At 47.9% G+C, this 18673-nt stretch overlaps 1 long non-coding RNA gene across 1 annotated transcript; it reads right to left on the bottom strand.

Moving 5' to 3' along the window:
* Window positions 1-542: 542 nt before the first annotated feature.
* LOC138582805 (uncharacterized) lies at window positions 543-16805 on the bottom strand. The gene is made up of 2 exons (XR_011305085.1): window positions 16684-16805; window positions 543-1090 (listed from the first exon to the last, which is right to left on the bottom strand). It is a non-coding gene; the product is annotated as an uncharacterized lncRNA (long non-coding RNA).
* Between the last annotated feature and the right edge of the window lie 1868 nt (window positions 16806-18673).

Raw genomic sequence — 18673 nt, 5'->3', positions numbered from 1 at the left:
ACCAGTCTCCAGAGGTATGTAGCGGCGCTTGGGAAGGGAGTTACCGTTCTTCTTCTGGTTGATATTGGTGCTAGTATTAGATTCAAGGCCAATGTTAACAAGAGAGAGTGAGAGAGACAGTAAGAGACGGAGAGAGAGAGAAAGAGAGAGAGAGAGGGGCAGCGAGAGAGAGGCAAAGACAGAAAGAAAGCGATACAGGGATAGAGACAGGTAGAGAGAGAAAGAGAGATTGAGAGAGACAGGGAGAAAGAGAGAGAAAAAGAGAGAGAGAGAGATTTCAAAGTATATGGGGAAACAGTCACAATGTGTATGCACTCTCCCTTTCTCACCCTCTTCTTCCTCTCTTTCTGCTCTCCCACTCTCGCTTCCAATACCTAATTTCATCGCAGTTTCTACAACTACACCTGCCCACTTTCTCCCTCTCTCCACTGCCCTCCCTGCCCTCCCACCTACTTTGGCAAAGTACGTATTCCTTTACGCTCTTTGCCAAGTCCAAATCTGTAGATAAAATCATTACAACTGGAAATTATTCACCAGACGTGTACAATTTGAATCATTTATTTCCTTCGTTTTTTCGAGTGAACATTTTAAAACACTGTGAAAATTGTTTCCTTGATTTACAAGCGGATAGAAAACAAAATAAGCAGCTATCTGTAGCGGGAGGTGGCATATTTTGGACCAAAGTAGTAGAGAGTAGAGAGGTATTTAGGCAACCCCAAGAGCTATGCGGCAGAACATGATAGTGGAATCGTGGGGACACACATGAATACATCTATGTAGAGCGCAGGGTCCCTGCCACCATCAATGCCCACACATGGTGCCCTACACACTTTGAAAAGAGCCCACCACTGGACCTCTCCACTGGAAACCGCCTTCTATGGTCTCAGCTCTGCGTGGAAAACAGCTGGCGCTCTTTCTGCACCCTATCTGATGAGAGGGATGATTTGAAACGTCCTGCCCATTGGCGAGGGGTTGGGATGTTCGTTGCCCCTTTAGTTGCAGAGATCAGAGGTGCAGCAAGAAGTGGAGGGTTCGTAGGCTTTCATTATGTTGCAGTTTGAGGGGGTGATGCATCCACGGGTCATCATAACTAGGGCAAAGAGAGATCGGCAGCCATCAGTGACAGTACACAAACATGGATAACACAAAGAAAGACTCCTGAGCCACTAAGGGACTTGTGATAATAAACCATTTGTTGCCAGCAAACCAGAGTCTGGTGGATTGGGAACCAAAAGATAATGTTCAAAGTTGCCCCATATTACACATTTTCAGCAAGCCCAACGCTTTTCCTATGGGAACATTTGGAATTAAAAAAATACAAATAACACGGGGGGTCCTGGGAGACTCTGCCAGACATTAGTCCTGGTTACAAGAGCCTTACCCAGAGTATTTAGCTCACTATCTTTCACAGAGGAGAAATATCCTAAACATATCAGTCTTTGTCCTGCCCTGGGACAGTCCAGCACCATAATGCTAGGCAATTCTCCTCTGAACAAGAGTACCAACAGCAACCCCAGACACGTTCGGTCTGGTTGAACCTCATCAGTAGGGTGTAGCTGTGCCTCTCTAAGAATAGTGAGCAAGGGGTCCACGTCTGGATTCCCCTAGTAATTTAGGGTGAGACCAAAAGTTACCTTAAATATGCAAATAACAAGGGGGGGTCCTGGGAGACTTTCTGCCAGACATGTGTCCTGGTTATAAGAGCCTTACCCAGAGTCTTTAGCTCACTATCTTTCACAGAGGAGAAATATCCTAAACATATCAGTCTTTGTCCTGCCCTGGGACAGTCCAGCACCATAATGCTAGGCAATTCTCCTCTGAACAAGAGTACCAAAAGCAACCCCAGACACGTGTTTCGTTCTGTTTGAACCTCATCAGTAGGGTGGACCCCCCTTTTTATCTGCATATTTCAAGTAACTTTGAGTTTCACCCTAAGTTACTAGGGGAATCCAGACTTGGACACCTTGCTCACTATTTTTAGAGAAGCACAGCTACACCCTACTGATGAGGTTCAACCAGACCCCCCTTGCTATCAACATTTGGAATTTAAACAGGTTACCACACAAAAGAGGCCCATGGTGGAGAGGCCTACTGGGAAATCGCCAGAGGTCCCTATAGGCCAGTCCACCACCGATCCTGCACTTAGAACATGTGTCGTGTTGTGATTTATTTAGTAAAACCATATAATCAACTATATACAATTACTTGGCTACAATTTTCTGACTTAAAAGTGTACAGTTGAATGGGAAATGGGGAAAGGAATGGAGATGCACGCACATCTCATCTCTAGAGGGGGCGAGGATGGTAGGTGGGGCAAGGATGCCAGATAACTCATTTGGAAGCTTTGCCAGGAACCTTGGTGGGAGATTGTGAGGTCCAGCAGGAGAGCGAGTGGTGCAATGAGGCCTTGGGGTAGGAAGGGATGGGCTTCCCCCCACAGGGATGATTTGGGGTTGGTGAACATGCAGGACACACACACATGGGAAGTGCCAAGGCGGTGACTGGCATCCTGATTGTTAAGCGTGAAGGCCTTTTCAGCAGTGGCTCCCTTTGGAGCTTGACGTAAATGTAGCAACACCTGCGCAGGGGACCCAATGGCAACACTAAAGAGCACAACGGGCATGGCTATTTCCATCAGAGGGAAGTAGGCAGGGATGACCTGCTTGTGGGTGGCTTGATTTCGTGTATCTGCAATAGGCAAGGGCGTGGTGGCTGGCAATAGTATGGTCATCATTGGCCAAGGGTATGGTAACAATGCTTCGGATGGACAACAAGGGGTGGAATGGGAGGGCCGCCGTTAACCGGATGGGGGTGTGGGTCAAGCCCCTCAAGAGGAGTACAGCATCTTTTGAGCTGGCTTCAGCAGTCTTGCCATACACCTCACTAACCAAAATGGTAGGTGGGAACAGAAATGAAAAGGGATAAAAAAAAGGGAGGGCGGAAGATGTTTGTCGGGTTATGGCAATTGGGGGTAGTGAGTATACTGCCCAGAAACGGTGGAACGCCCAGCCCTGTGCTGGGGCTTGATGCAGCCTGCCTCATTAGGCAGAGCAAGAGTGTTGGCAATGCTAGCTCGCCCATGCTGGCTAAAGAGGTGGAAGAAGATTGATGGTGGGGGTCCTGAAGAAGAGCAGTACAAGGAACTGTACCACTACCAGCGGAGTGAAATGTCACCGGGAATGTTCTGATCCGGTGCCCTCAGGTAGAACTAGGTCCCCAGGCAGAGCGAGGACAAAGGATGAAATAACAGGGCCATGGTGGAAAGTACCCAGGATGAGGTCTACAGAGGGGAATGTAGGGATGAGGACTGGCGTGATGCAGGTGCAAGGAGACCTATCAGCTACACGCCACTGAGGAGTGAGAGTGGAGTAGACTGTCACAGTCCACTTGAAAGCCTAGCTTAGAAGGCCAGCGAGGGGACCAGCTGAGTTTCAGGTGATTATTGCAGGACCCTTAGCGCAGCATGGCAAATAGACATGGATAGCAAGAGGGATATGATGTTGGAATGGTCGGCAGGGTAAAACACACAATGCACAGCTGAAGTGCACTGTGGTGCATCTGGAGCGATGGGGTACAGGGTTCAGCACAATTTCAAAAATGTCAAGCCTTTTGATACTCCCCAGGGCTGATGGATTCAAGGAGGAGAAAGGTAGCCTTGGGAGTCTAGTGGGTGGCTACTGTGTAGTGGTGCACATGCCCAGCAGGTTGCCAGTACCTTATACTCAAGACAAATAATTGGGAGAACCCAAATGACCAAACCAACACGGAATGGCCTTCTACCTTGTTTTTGGGAAAAAATATATTTCTTGTGCCAGTACCTTATGCCTGCTCACAACGTTGTACCTCTTGGGAAGGATGGGGGCACAGTTCTGGAATCAGAAGGCAGCATTATAGGCATGCCAGCCCTACAATAAATGATTGTGCAGAAGGTCGGCGTGCAAGTTCAATTTTAAGAGAATCAGGAGAGTCTGATTCTTTGAAGAGGTGATATTGGATTTGTATGTATTAGACAGAAAAAATCTATGGACCAACAAAACCCTTGAAATTCAAGGAACAAACGTGTGATATCATCATTGTGGTCATAGGGGGTCCAAAAGTTAGGGTGGCTTTAGCTGAATTTCAGGGAGTTTGTTTCCGTTAATTTCTCACCTTAACATCTCTGACACTAAAGTCTTTTCCTTGAATTTCAAAGGTTGTGTTGCAATGTATATTGCTCACTAACGTCCCTGCAACAAAAGTTTTTTCCTTGAATATATACATATAGATAGATATAAACAGCATTGGATGGAAGGGTTGCACTCTGAATCCCTGCACAAGTCACCTCCACAGCTATTGATGTAGTCCTCAGACCGGTTTCTGTGCTCATCACATCATCTCGTCTTCAGGGAGGAAGTCTCACTTGCAGCAACAAGCCAGTGCATATATATATATATATATATTATAGGTCACCTCACTATAGTTAAGGTGATTGCTTAGTTCCATAGGAAATGTGAAAATTGTATTGCTAATAACTTTTGACTTGCATGATGGATTTGGCTGATAATTTGCAAACAAAGGGTTTGTCATGGGCCCCCTGAGGCTGGATATTGTAGGAAAAAATTATTCAAAAATGAAAAAGTTATTAAGAAAGCAAAGAGACACTGTTTTCGTTGAACTGCCATTCATTTTCCCATGAAGAAAAAGTCAAAATGTTTGTCCAGCACAGCTCAAAACCTGCTGGATGGTATTGGACCGGAAACGAAACTTGGGCATGACGCAACGTGTCTGGGGTTATTCCGTCCTGTAGCTGTTAAAATATTTGATTGTGAAGCCCTTCTCCCAAAATTATAGCTATATCTCCCATGGTGCTTTGCAGCAGAGAAGCTTTTCAGAAATGAAAAATCTGCCTTTTTTTGGGGCTTTGATGAGAGAGATAACCGCGGGTTCTCTGGAGTTACCCAAAAATGAAAAGTGCCAGAAATGCTATTTGTAGGAGGACGGATAGCTCAGGGTCAACGCGTGTGTCTTGGAAGCAAGACAACGCAGCACAATACAGGTTCAAATCCTGATGCGCGCTTAGAAACCACTCGCTAGTTTTAAGCACGTTATAAATTAACAATAAAATTAAAATAAATAAACAGGATGAAATGCCATCAGGCTAGAGGTGGTGAAAGGGGAAAGAGGACACCATGTGAAATTGGAGAGTTGGGAGTCATCAGGTGACAGAGTTACAGTTCCACGGTTTTCACATAACCACAGGTCTAACGTGGGAATCCCATGAGACACCCGCAACTACAACGGATGATGCGATCAGGAATTAATGTGCATCCCATGAAACTAAGCATGGTCAGGGGTAACAGGAGATGGTTAGGGAGGGAAAAGCAACCGAGGAGAGTGGTGGGATGATCGAAGGAGGAGGGGGTACTTCATGAGTTCCTGTGAGGGTAGGGAAGGGGTTACATCAAGCGAATTCCGTGGGAATCAGAAAAGAGTTTTAAAAAAGGAAATGTTACACCTAGAGTGATCACATGTACTAGGCATGGGGTACAGGGTCTCCGTGGCATTGCCCATTGGCTAAAGCCATGGCTAGTGGGTCCTAAAGAAACCCATTGGTGCAATATGTAAAGTGGGCACAGCCGAAGGCCATGGCTAGCGGGCCCCAAGGATACCTATAGGTGGAAAATGTACAGTGGTCACAGCCGAAGATCATGTCTAGTGAGCCCTAAAGAAACCTATTGATGCAACATGTACAGTGGCCACTGGCCATGCCCAAAGGCTATGGCTAGTGGGCCGTAAAGAAATCCTATTGGTACAAAATGCACAGTGGTCATACCCAAAGCCCATAGTTAGTGGGCCCTAAAGAAATCCTATTGGTCCAACATGCACAGTGGCCATGGCCGAAGGCCATCTCTTCTAGCTTTGAATAAACGTTCCTATTGGTACAACATGTACAGTGGCCACAGCGGAAGGCAGTGGCTAGTGGGCCCTAAAGAAATCCTACTAGGACAACATGCACAGTGTGTATGGCCAAAGGCCATGGCTAGTAGCTTTGAATAAACTATGGTATAACATAACCTTTGAAATTCACTGAAAAAACGTTAGTTAAGGGACAGTTAAGGTGATCATATTTAACACAACAAACCCCTTGTAATTCAGTGGATGTGGGAAGTCATGATCATTTTAACTGAGTGTCCTCACTGTTGCAAAGCCTATGAGTACATACATAATAGATGGAATTTATAATGACATACAACATTAGAGGCTGGAAAGATAGCTCAGTGGGTTGAGTCTTTGCTGCTGCGATCTCTGTGTGATCCCCGGTTCGAATCTTGACGGAGCCAATTCATCCTTCTGATGTTGATAAATGAGTACCAACCCAGGTCGGATGATATAGTATGGATACGTGTTCTATGTAAAGCGCTTAAGCGAAAGTGCTATATAAATAGCAGAGAGAGAGAGGGGGGGGATTCTATGGACTGTGATTCATTAACAAAGACTGTGGGCCTCGTTCCGACCCACAGGCGTTAAAAACCAACCCGCTAAGGGACCTCGGAGCTAATTACAGCACCGCAAAATTGCGGTGCCGTAATTAGCGCCTTCCCCATTCCCATAGAGCCCTATGGGGCAGAAATGGGAATGGGGAAGGGCAATGGCGGAAGGGGGATTTACCGCCCCTCCAACCTTGGAATGGGGCGGTAAATCCCCTTTCCGCCAAGGCGGTGCCGGTATTTTACCGGCATGAGCCATGGCGCTAATAGCGCCATGGCTCACCGCCTACCGTGTAATGAGGCCCAATATGTCATTCACAAAAACCTTGTTAGTTACTAATATTTGTAAAAGTCTATTTTTTGTTAGTGAGATGTTTTTGTTTGTCCCACAGTTACAGGCAGCACTGGACATCCATACCCCAACACCCATCCCTGCATTAAAGCCAATTTCTGCTGAAAGGTTCATCCCTGGACATTGGTTCAACACCGGCCCCAACAGCCTATCCTACCCTGAATCCCATCCTACCTCCAAGGCCCACATTTGCTCTAATGTCCACCCTAGATCCTCACCCGAAATGTACACTGGCGTAATGGGGGCCTGCAGCCTCCACAGTGCGGGGGGCCCTGCCAGCACATGTCCTGGGAGGGGGCCCCACATGGAGAAAAAAAAAGAAAAATATTTGTTACGCTAAAAAAAAAAAGTCTTTTTGTATTCAGTCTGCACTCATAAAGACATTATTTCGGTAACAGAAATAATTTCTTTATGAAGGCAGCAGAGTGACTACAAAAAGAAACGTTCTTTTTGAAGTCTGAGGGCTCCTCCCACCCCATGGCATAAAAGACCCTAGGCTGGAGGGCTCCATGTCATAGGGGGGGCAGGGTGGAGCCCTATGACATCAAAAAGAAATAGTTTATTTTTTAAGTCACTTTGCCTTCATAAAGAAACAATTTCTTTTTGAAGTAATAGGGGGCTCCCCTCAACTCCATGACATGTGCGTGTCTGAGTGTATGGTGAAAGAGTGCACACTTAAATATGTAGGTGGCTGCCTGTGTGAGTGTATGGTGAAAGGGTGCACACTTAAATGTAGGGGTGGCTGTCTGAGTGTGTCTGTATGGTGAAAGGGTGCACACTTAAATATATGTGTAGAAAAAAGAGGGGGTGAGGCGCGCACTCTAATCCCATCTGCTGCAGGAGTTGGTTCCTGGTTACCAGAAGTGACTACAGCTACCAGAATTCCCTGAGACCTAAATTGAGACTAATTAGTACCACCTGAAAAGACTGCCTCCCTGAAGATTGTAAGAGACATGAAAGCACTTGGAGGAGAAGAGCAACTGAACTTCAGCAGATGTGATTTAACCCTGTTATTACTTGCATCAGGTATTCAAAACTGGGAACTAGAGTGCGCGCCTCACCCCCTCTTTTTTATACACATTGGTTCGAGAGCCCCGGGCTTTAGAGGCATTGGCACCGGGGTCACCATGCCCTAGCTAGGAGAGCCACATTGATGGTTTTCCCCCTCCCCCTATTATGGGAAAAAATTGTGCTATTGGAGGGGAGTTGGCTCCTGGTCACCAGAAGTGACTACAGCTACCAGAATTCCTGAGACCTAAATTGAGACCAATTAGTAACACTTGAAAAGACTGCCTCCCTGAAGATTGTAATAGACATGAACGCGCTTGGAGGAGAAGAGCAACTGAACTACAGCAGATGGGATTTAACCCTGTTATTACTTGATCATTGATGAGATTTAACCCTGTTACTACTTGCATCAGGTATTCAAAACTGGGAACTAGAGTGCACGCCTCACCCCCTCTTTTTTCTACACCTAACTATATGGATGGCTGCCAGTGTGTGCCTGTATGGTGAAAGAGTGCACACTTACATGTATGGATGGCTGGGTGTGCGTGTGTGTATATCGTGAATGGTGTGTGTGCTTGCGTTCAGGGGCGCAATAAAACCTACATTTCAGGGGGCTCACCCTTCAAATGTTGGGAGAGGCGCTAAATTCACGTTTGGTGGGGGAAGGGCACACTTATTTGTGTGGGGGCATCTAATTTCTTTACGCATTTTAATAAGACTATTCTAGTGGAGCGTCAATGTTACAAGCAGTTAACTCTCTCCTTTAAGCACCCACTTATGGACTGCTGTGAGAATCAGCAGTCTCCTGTTCCCTCTCTACCCTTCCAATCACTCCCCTGGCATGCAAGTACTAAACCCACATCACGATTTCAATTGCCTAAAAAATTTGACATTTGAATGCGGGTACTAACAGTGAAATGCTTTATGTTAGTGATTGCTTGGCCTTTGTTAACAGCAAAAACCCAGGTGACGTTTAATATCTGAGTCCTGTTCTGTCCGGCCGCTGCTCTGAAGGTCATCCAGGTCTAGTCAACATAGCCCAAAATTTCAGGGGGGGGTGGTGAGGAGTGCTGAATCCCAGTCAACTCGATGTTGTTGCGCCACTACTTGTGTTTAATGCCTTGATTTCTTATTGGTAATCTTCATTATTCCTAGCCCTATTCTTCCTGGTCCCAGTACTTGTGTGTAAGGCAGTACTTGTGTATGAGGCAATCTGCCTCATACACAAGTACTGGGATGAGGTAGAGGTACATGGAGGTAATGCCTGATTTAGCTACCTGTAATCTTCATTAATCCTAGTCCCACTCTTCCTCATTGCAGTACTTACCTATGAGGCAAGGAGCCTCATATGTAAGCTCTGGGACAAGGAAAAGGGAAGTGGAGGTAATTCTGGGCCAAGGAGCTGATTTTGGAGGTTGGGGTAGGGGTGGGAGGGAGAGGAGATGTGTGGGGGGCTATTTCTGATAAAGCAGTCCTGCTAAGTGTGATTACCTGGCTAGACTGGCATGTGGGTGCTGCCAGTCTTGCCGTTTCTTACTGGGCATCTGTGATAAAATTATATAAGCCATCTATAACACGCTTGTACAGAAGTCTTTCTAGGCGCGAGAAGACAAGGGAGGGTAGATAGAGGGAGGACAAGACAAACGATCTTACTAGGCCTTGTGTCATTCAGATCGTGCAAGTGTGAGACCGAGAAGTGCAAGGGGAAAGGGAGGGGGAGTGCAAGCGAGAGGGGAGGGAAAAACAGGACAGCAATGCTCTGAGTAAGTGCAGCCAATGCAGCGTGGCTCTGGGTAGTGCAAGGAGAACAAGGGACAATAGGGTTACAGCTACAGCCCCTAATTGTGTGGTAGGCCCAGAGGCAGTGCAAGGGTAACTGGTCAAGAAAGAGTCTGGACTCAGTGAGACTCAGCTAAGCAACCAGTCGGTACAGTAGACAGGTAGATCAGCTAGACCAGCAGGGGAGGGAGAGAGAGAGAGAAAGCAGAGGAGAAAAGGAGCATTTTGAGCTGCTTCCGGAACTTCAGGTGGTCCGGCTCAAGTTTGAGAGGGGCAGAGAGGCCATTGCAGAGGGGGGGGGCCTGCAGAGGAGAGAGGTCTACCCCCCACTCTCTGCCTGGAGAAGGGTCTATTCCTTAGAGAGTTGGAGTTAGCTGAGCAAAGGGCTTGAGAAGGAAGGTATTTTGAAAAAGAGTGTTGGATGTAGTGTGGGCCCCGGGCCCAGAAAGCCTTTTGGACAATGCAAAGCGTCTTGAACTTGATCCTTGTCACAACCGGGAGCCAGTGTAGAGATTTCAGGTCTGGAGAGATATAATCCCTGGGCTTGAGGCAAAGGATAAGTCTTGCAGTCCTGTTCTGGGTTAGTTGCAGAGGGAGGAGAGTAGAGGAAGGCAGATTGAGAAAGAGGCATTTGCAGTAGTCCAGCCTAGAGAGAACCAGGGCCCTGGAGACAGTGAGCTTTTGGTGGAAAGTGAGAAAAGGAAGAGTCCCTTTGAGGAGAAGCAGCTGGTAGTGGGACTTCTTGGCAACGTCTGAGATGTGAGTAGAGAAAGAGAGAGTGGAGTCAAAGATGACACCATGGTTATTTGTCTTGCAGGAAGGCGAAGGAAGAGGGCCCAAGGTGGGCGGCCAGAGTGAGAGAGAGAAAGCAGGGGCAGGGGTCCCAATGAGAAGGATCTCCACCTTACTAGCATTAAGGCAGAGATCGTTGGAGGCGCACCAATCCTGAATCAAGGATCGACAGTCAGGAATGAGCGAGAGAGGAGAGGCGTCTGAGGGGAGCCTGAAGGAAAGTGGGGTGTCATCTGCATAACACTGAATGTAAGAGGAGAAGGTATAGATAAGGTGAGACAAAGGGGCCAAGTAGAAGTTGAAAAACCAGGGTGAGGGGATGGAGCCCTGGGGAATGCCAGAGGTATAGAGAGATGTGGCACAGGGAAAAGGACCAAGTTGGACCTGGGAGGAGCAGTCCAAGAGGAAGCTGGTCAGCCACTCAAGGGCCTGATTTGTGATGCCTAGGTTCTCATGGAGTCGATATCAGAATGGTGTGGTTGACCGTGTCGAAAGCAGAGGAAAGATCAAGGAGGATGAGGACAGAAGGAATGCTGGAATCAAGGTAGAGAGCAGATCGTCACTGGTGTTCAGGAGAGCAATTTCCGTGCCTCTGGCAGCTCTGAGGCCAGACTGATGCTCATGGAGACTACCAACAGATTCAGTGTGTAGAGTAAGCTGGGAGATAGCCATCTTTTCAAACAGTTTGCCCAGGAAAGGGGTGATGGAGATTGGTCGATAGCTTGGATCGGCAGGCGGCTTCTTGAGGAGTGGGTGCACAAGGGAGTGCTTAAGGGGAGAGGGGAATGTTCCAGTGCCGAAAGATTGATTACAGAAATTGGCCAGGACTGGAGCGAGGGTGTCAATATGGTCCTTGATGGTTCTGGAGGAGCAGGGGAGCACCTGTTTGGACAACACTTTCATAGATCGGACTTGTCTGGAAACCTTGCCAGGTGTTGTCAGAGAGACAGAGGAGAAAGGAGGAAGAGAGGTAGAGATGGCCAAAGGGGGTCCGAGAGAGGAAGAGGAGATGAGGACAGTATGTCCTGAGTTTTTGCAGAGAAGTGAGAGGACAGAGCCATACAGAGGGCTTGGGAGGAAACAGGAGAGGTCAAGACCGCAACAGGATTGACCAGTTCCTTGCAGATTTTAAAGAGTTAGGCCGTGTTGTTAGAGGCCACAGAGACGCAGGCGTGAATGTATGCTCTCTTCTTGAAGAGCATTATTGCTTCGACTGGCATTTTGGTGCAACCAGTCTAGGTATGTCTAAATGTGGCCAGGCATGCTTTACTGTAATATTATGTGTCTGCACTGCTCTACATTGTGCAGCCAGTTAGACATGTTTTCATTGTGGCATGGCATGTTTAATGGCAAAGCATTAATGTTCCTGTGCACTGTTGGTGACTTACATTTATTAGATTGGTGTTACCCTACAAAACAATTGGAAACACTGTGGCTTTTTAGCCAATATTTCGCAAGAAAATCTGTGCTGTATATTGCATTAAAATACATATTTATATTTTTCTCCTAGTACAGTGTGCGGCATACCCTTTCAGCAGCACGTTTGTGCGTATTGCGCAAGCGTGATAATCTAGGCCGACCCAGATTGTGGTGCCATCAGTGATTTGTTGCTGAGTTGGGGGGGCCCCCTCAACATTGCTCGCAGGGGGGTGCACATTTTGTGTTACACCATTGGAAATGTATAGGTGATGATGGAATATAAACACGGAACCCAGCAAAACGGGGTAAAACCAGAAACGATGCCATGTGCACAAATACACTGTGAAGGGAAGAATGCTAAAACTAGGAAGAGCCGCCAGAAATCACAGTCTCACAATTGCACCCGTGTCTCAGCCATTCCCCTGCATCACCCAAACAGCCTCAGCACTGAAAGCACCCGGCGCATACTCACACAATGGTGTGGTCTTCATCATGACAAAGCACTGCGTGGCATCTCCGGTGCAGGTGGTGGTGGAGTGGGAGCAGGGCCGCGTGCCCACGCAGGCGCTCTTCCGGCATTTTAAGGCTTCGGCTGCAGTGGGTGCAGAAGGGAGAAAAGTAAGTGAGACAGTCGAGAAGGACATGGGAATAGAAGCAGTGTATTCTACCACTGAGTGGCAGCATGAAGAGGGGCAATACCGGGGTCACCATTCATGTAATGCATTCACACATTGCAGCCAAATGTGACTGAAATGGTTGTGTTCCTGCACCTCGAGCCGAGATCAATGTGTGTTACCTGGAACGGGTAGGTCAAGTTAGGGAGATTTGCCCTAGTCCATGACTCCAGGGCCTTTATGTCTTACTGGCTTAGGGGGTCCCAGTGATTAACTCGAGCTCACCTGGCTCTAAGGGGTGATGTGGCAGAGCGCCCGGGTGGGGGAGGGGAGTGCTTCACAGGTACAGTACTTACTTATCACAGATGCAAAATGGAAGCAGGCCCGCGCACTATGTTTTTTTATAAAAATATAACCTCTATGTGCAAAAAGAAAAGAGAAAAAAAACAACACTAACCGGTAACTAAATGTTGCAAAATATATGTGCAATAGTGTAGCAGGCAAGTAAAGCAGTTTCAAAAGAGCTCATATAGTTAAACAAATACTTTTTCCTAGAAGGGAAAACGAAATGCCACGCAAGTCACACCCGGGGATCGAACCTGTGTTGCTCAGTGTCGTCTTGCTTCTAAGGCGAGCACGTTGCACCTGAGCTATCCTCCTAAGAAAAATGGAGAGCACTTGTGTAGATTTGGGCAGTCTTTGATAGGAATAAGTTGCCACTGTCCCCGAAAGTGACACAAAGGAACATATTCTGGGGTTCCAGTGGCGTTCAAGCCACAGAGGTCCCTTGGTGACGAGGAGGTGGCACAGAGATGAAGATTCAAGTTAAGAAAGCACTGGCTGGCAGTTCCGGGGAGTCAGGAGAGCAATACCCTGGGTTCAAAAAGCAATTCCCAGGCAGGCGATGACGTGGTTTCCAGAAGTGGACATTGTTTGGCAACCACCTTAGGTTCCAGCAGCGATGAGACACCAGTGCAGGGGAGACCCCAGAACACTTGGGGGAGCAGTGGAGTAACTGTGCTGAAAATGTTGGGGGGGGGTCATGATATCTGAAGGAAAGGGGCCCCAGCCAAATGAATGGGGACAAAATGGCGTGCCATGAAAGTTGGGGGGGGGGGTGTCAAACACCCCTGTTCCCCCCTAAAATTACGCCCATGTGGGGGAGGATGATTAATGATTAGTTGGTGCTTCCCAGGTCGAGGGTCTGAGCCAGAGGATCTGAAAGATGGAGATGGTGCCGCCAAGGTAGTCAGCGGTGGCAGGGTGCCCCCTTAACCTAAGGGACAAGATGGCATTTCTGAGGCTAGAGATGGCTTGAGAAGACCCAGAGGAAGACTGGTGACTGAATAAATGCTAAATTCGCACCAGGGGGTAGGCAGCCATGGAAGAAGGACCGGCAGGGGAGTTGCTGGAAAAGACTCGGGGCTAAGCTGATGTCGGAACTGTTGGGACTGGGGGCTAGCTAGTCTTTTGGCTGTTACTCCTGAGATTCTATCCGGGGCTACAACCAAAAGACCAGGGGCTATAGCCCTCTTAACCCCCTCCTAGCAACGCCCCTGAGGACCGGGAGGTGGTTTTGGCTGTGCGCTTGCAGGGACAAGGGCAGAAGAGGCCCCTGGAATCTCCCATGTGCGGGAAGTGGAAGCAGGGTGCTTGCCTGATGTCCTAGGATGAAGATGCACACGTCACCGAGCCTTGCAGCGTCTTCAGACCTCTGGCAGCAGAGGGGCTCCCCCTTCAGGATCCAGTGATGCAGGCACGGTCAGGAGCTTCAGGGAGCTGAAGCCTTTGAGGATAAGCTGTGATCCACTGTCCACAGCGGATCCGGGGATGGAGAGCCACAGAAGCTTTCTTCTGGGCCTCTGAAGAGGTATATCTGTGCTGTCAGATTCGATGGGGCATCAAGGGATGCAGATGCAGAGGAGCAGCGGGCCTTCCAGGATGCAGCAGGGCACATGGTGAGTGGCTAAGGGGGTCTGCTCTCCCCCACCCCCTCGGAACACAGCACCCAAACAGAGACCAAGTAGCACTCACACCTTGGAACACTCCCATGCACGCAGGAAGGGAATCTACAGTATCCCAGCCTGCCATCTTCATATGCCAGTCAAAACTGGTTTCAGGCTGCCACCAACCCCCAGTCCAGGAATACAGGTCTCCCTTGACCAAAGATGGCCACCTTCTCTCACAAAGGCAAAAACGCACTAGTGCTGGTTGTGTGACCCCCTCGTGTCAGTGATGCAAATAAAGACAGCGTTCATTTTGTGGTACGGAGGAGAGAGATAAAAAAGACCCTTGATACGTACAAAATGGTTTCCACCAAGCAGAGCCACTTTACACATTTACACATAGCAAAAAACTCCTGCAAGCCCACCCATATGACCAACAGAGAAGGGGCAGTTCCCTCTCCGGCAAACAGCTGGGGAGGCATACGGACTATTTAGGCAGAGCGAATACAAACATCCTCAGTCAGGCTTTGGATTAGGCCTGGTTGGGAGAGAAAAAAAGGTCCAAAGCCCAGACAAGCCAACAGCATGTACAGGGCTACCTCACCAGATAACATGTGGGCTTTCTACCTAACAGCTTCCAATCCCGGTGAAGTAGCTCAGCCGATGCATGTGCCTGTTGCACAGATGGGCATGTAACTTACAGGTTACTGCGTCAGACCGAAGGAAGACTGACTCCGGCGTTCATCATTCTCGTGGTGGTAAAATGGTTATGCGTACTATGGGACCAAATACACCAACCCTTACAAGTAACAATGTAGTTTGTGTTGTTCCTATTTTAAATGGTCAATATTCACTGCGAGCCCTTCTGAGAGACCTGGCAGTGGGAATATCCCATAAGAGGTGTGCCATGCGCAAGTGGTGCAGAACACCGGGGAGGCAGGGAGATCTGTGTGCTCTGAAACCTCACCTCGTACCCTTTGAGGTGTCAGTCTCTTTGGATCATGCTCCCATTTCCCCCATGCTCTCATTTTTTTTCCCCTTCCCCTTCCGCCATAAACCATGGTCCGGCTTCCCCCAGGTGCAGACACAATGCACCAACATCTGGACCCATCTCAGCGCTATAAGACCACTGCACTCGGCTGTGATGGGCACAGTATAAAACCTATTAACGTAACCTAACATTTCATAAAGCAAAGCAGTGTTCAGCTTCTAGAAATAGCTCTGGCTGCATTGGAGGCCATCCAGTATCAATGTGAAAAGCAGACAGGAGATGTAATGTCCTCCAGTGGTCCGAACCAGCACCAATCAGCACTGGAATTGGGCCAAATGTACCTACATTCAGAAACCGGCAAAAAATGTCTCCCAGGATCCTGAATCTGGGCAAGAACAACGCACATGCCCAAGACACCGCGCACTAAACCCACATTGAACTGAGAACTTAGGAGCTCAGAAGAGCTCTGCTACCACGCAACTTGATTTTGCATTAAAGTGCAACTAATGTGAGATGGCTGCAGGCACAGGCTGCTATGTGGAGGATTAAGAGCAGATATTGCTTAACAGGTGCTCAGAATGTTGAGTGATTAGAAATAGAAAGGCGCATCAAGCGGCATTTTGTGTGAAATAATGACTATTAACAGGTGTCCTATGTGTGACCTCAGTGATTTGCCTTCAGTCTTTCGAGCACAGTGCGAAATACAGATTAGACATGTTTGGGCTCACATTAATTTACATGACAGTAAATGTAGGTCTCTATTCGGGAAAATAGCGCTAAAATAATACTGCTGTTCAGCATGTTACTGTAACAATGTATATATTGTCAGGATGCTATATTATGTGATGCATGCATTTTTCAAAACATCCCTGTAAACGGAGTGTTATGTGAATTTAATTTTGTGGTTTTTACAGATGTTACTACCATATCACATACCTTCTACGTATGCCCCTCCACTATTGCTCCAGCCGCTCCCACTCCCACTCCCGCAGAATCCCAGAGCAATTTTGTTTCCATTTCCATAAAATGATGTTTCACCAGAAGATCCACAATCTGACAATCCTCTTAAAATAGGAAGACTGCATGTGCCCAGATATCACGATCGGAACAAGCACTTTTGAGACCTCGCTGACGTTTCTAGTAAAAGGGGCTGCGCCCAACACCTCCCAGGGTTCCCAATCCCCGTCATTACTCTTCAGCTGCATGCACTCCATTCATGCGAGAGAGAAAGACATGTATGTAGGTGGAAGACCGCACAGGCCCCCTTTGATCTCGACCTGTGGGCGAGAGGTTGCTGTGGGATGTGAGTACTCACCCTGCAGGAGGACGGATCCGACCACCAGGAGCAGGAGGAGGCACCGCATCTTTCTTCTTGGCTGGTCTGTAATGTGAACCCCTCCGCTGTGCTCACTCCTGTCACCGTCTCCAGCTCTCCCCTTCACTGGCCCCATCTTCTCTATTTAAACCTCGCAAAAGCCACAAGCCCCCACCCCTCCCTGGTTACTGGAAATGCATCACGCCAGCTTCCGGCTCTGAGACGCCTTCCCTGCTTGATGGGAATGTCCCCATCCGTTTGACACATTGTGTAATGTCCGAGTACGCCGAGCCGAGTTGTGGGAATTGTGTGGCACGGAGGCCCTTCTGCTCTTTGCCCTGGTACACTAGTGCAGTGGCGTCATTGTTCATTGTTTGATTTGCACACAGGGCTGACTTTATTGGCAACGTGTGTGGCTAATGGGTTCATGTCAAGCAAGCACAATGAGTAACTTTGTTAAAAGTACTTTATTTATTTATTTGGATTTGTAAAGCACACTAGCAGCCCAAAGGCATGGAGGCGTTGTTGCATGAAGTTGTCTTAGTTACAGGAAGGTTACTCAGCTCATGGTTACAGAGAGCATGTAACTTAACAATGATACTTACATAGGAGGTCACAGTTTCGTTTTACTATTTCCACATTATAATAAGTTATTACATTGGCCCATACATTCACTCCACACTGGCAGGTCTGACTTGCCCTGTTACTAGGGGGCGGGCTCTAGGCACTATGGCGCAGAAATGGCCCTGGAGCGTTTACATTCTCCCATTTGGAGTGCACCGACGCCACCCCCACCCCCGCACCCTCTGGACTTCAGTCCAGGGCTGCAGAAGTTTCCCCTTGTGAAATATTCTTGGAACATGTTGCACGCTGGCGAGGTCATCGTATTTCCCTTCACAAAGTCCATATTCCACCCCTTCCCGCTCAAACGGTCCTCCGAGTTCTACCCAGCGCTTGTTGATTACGTGACTGAACCGATTTAGCTGTCTCTTCTCTCAGAGCACCCTCTCCCACCCCCTTCCTCCTCCCAGTATCCTCTGCCTGCTGGGAACCCCTTGGGCGACTTGTGCCGGGTTATGGACCACCACCTGCTTGCAGATTAGCCCACCACTCTGTGTGGGCAGATCTTTAAATAGAAAAAATGAATGCAGGTACTCACCAGCATAGCTTTAAGTGGCTAGGGTCTCCGCCCAGGCAGGGTGCATAACACATTCTTGATGGGCCTACCCACACCACTTCTATTATTCTCACTATCTGCACCCCCCCCCCTTAATTGAGTAGTTCCTTATTTGACTGGCTTTCTATGTGTCCATCACTCTTTTTGTCTCATTCTTCATGGCTCTCTTTGGGCCAGGGGCGGACTGGGACAAGAAATAGGCACGGACACCCAAAAAAAAGTGGCCCACCCCTCACCTCCCAAAAGTGGCCCACCCATCACTTCAAAAAAGTGGCCCACCCTGTGCCTCAAAAAAAGTGGCCCTCCAACCATAATCCGTGAATCGCGTCAATTCACGACTTTACAGAAAATGCTATTTATGGGGGGGTTCATGTGCCTGTTACATTACACCACAACTCATAAAATAACATAATGTTGCATACAGTTTTGTGACAGGGTCCACAGCTCCGAGGCGCAGGAGTGGCATAAACACAACCTTTCACCACATGACAAAACAGGAAGTGGCATCAAATAGCATTGTCCTAAAATATGGTTATGATTTCACCAATATGATATACATTTCATACAAGAATGGATCACCATATGTATCATTAATAGCTGTGTATATAGATCCATATTGTCAAATTACTGTGAATGCAAGCACATGACCAAGACCAAATGATAATGTTATTGTATAGCACTTACGCTTATGCTCTTTTTTATAGAACAAATATGCATACAATATCACCCAACCTGTGTTGGTACTCATTTATTGACCTCAGAAGGATGAAAGGCTGAGATGGTTCGAACCTGTAACATGCAGATCACATTGCA

This window comes from Ambystoma mexicanum, chromosome 3q, assembly GCF_040938575.1.
Source record: "Ambystoma mexicanum isolate Mex_15411 chromosome 3q, UKY_AmexF1_1, whole genome shotgun sequence".
Classification (NCBI taxonomy): Eukaryota; Metazoa; Chordata; class Amphibia; order Caudata; family Ambystomatidae; genus Ambystoma; species Ambystoma mexicanum.
This window is presented reverse-complemented; position numbering and strand designations above follow the sequence as displayed.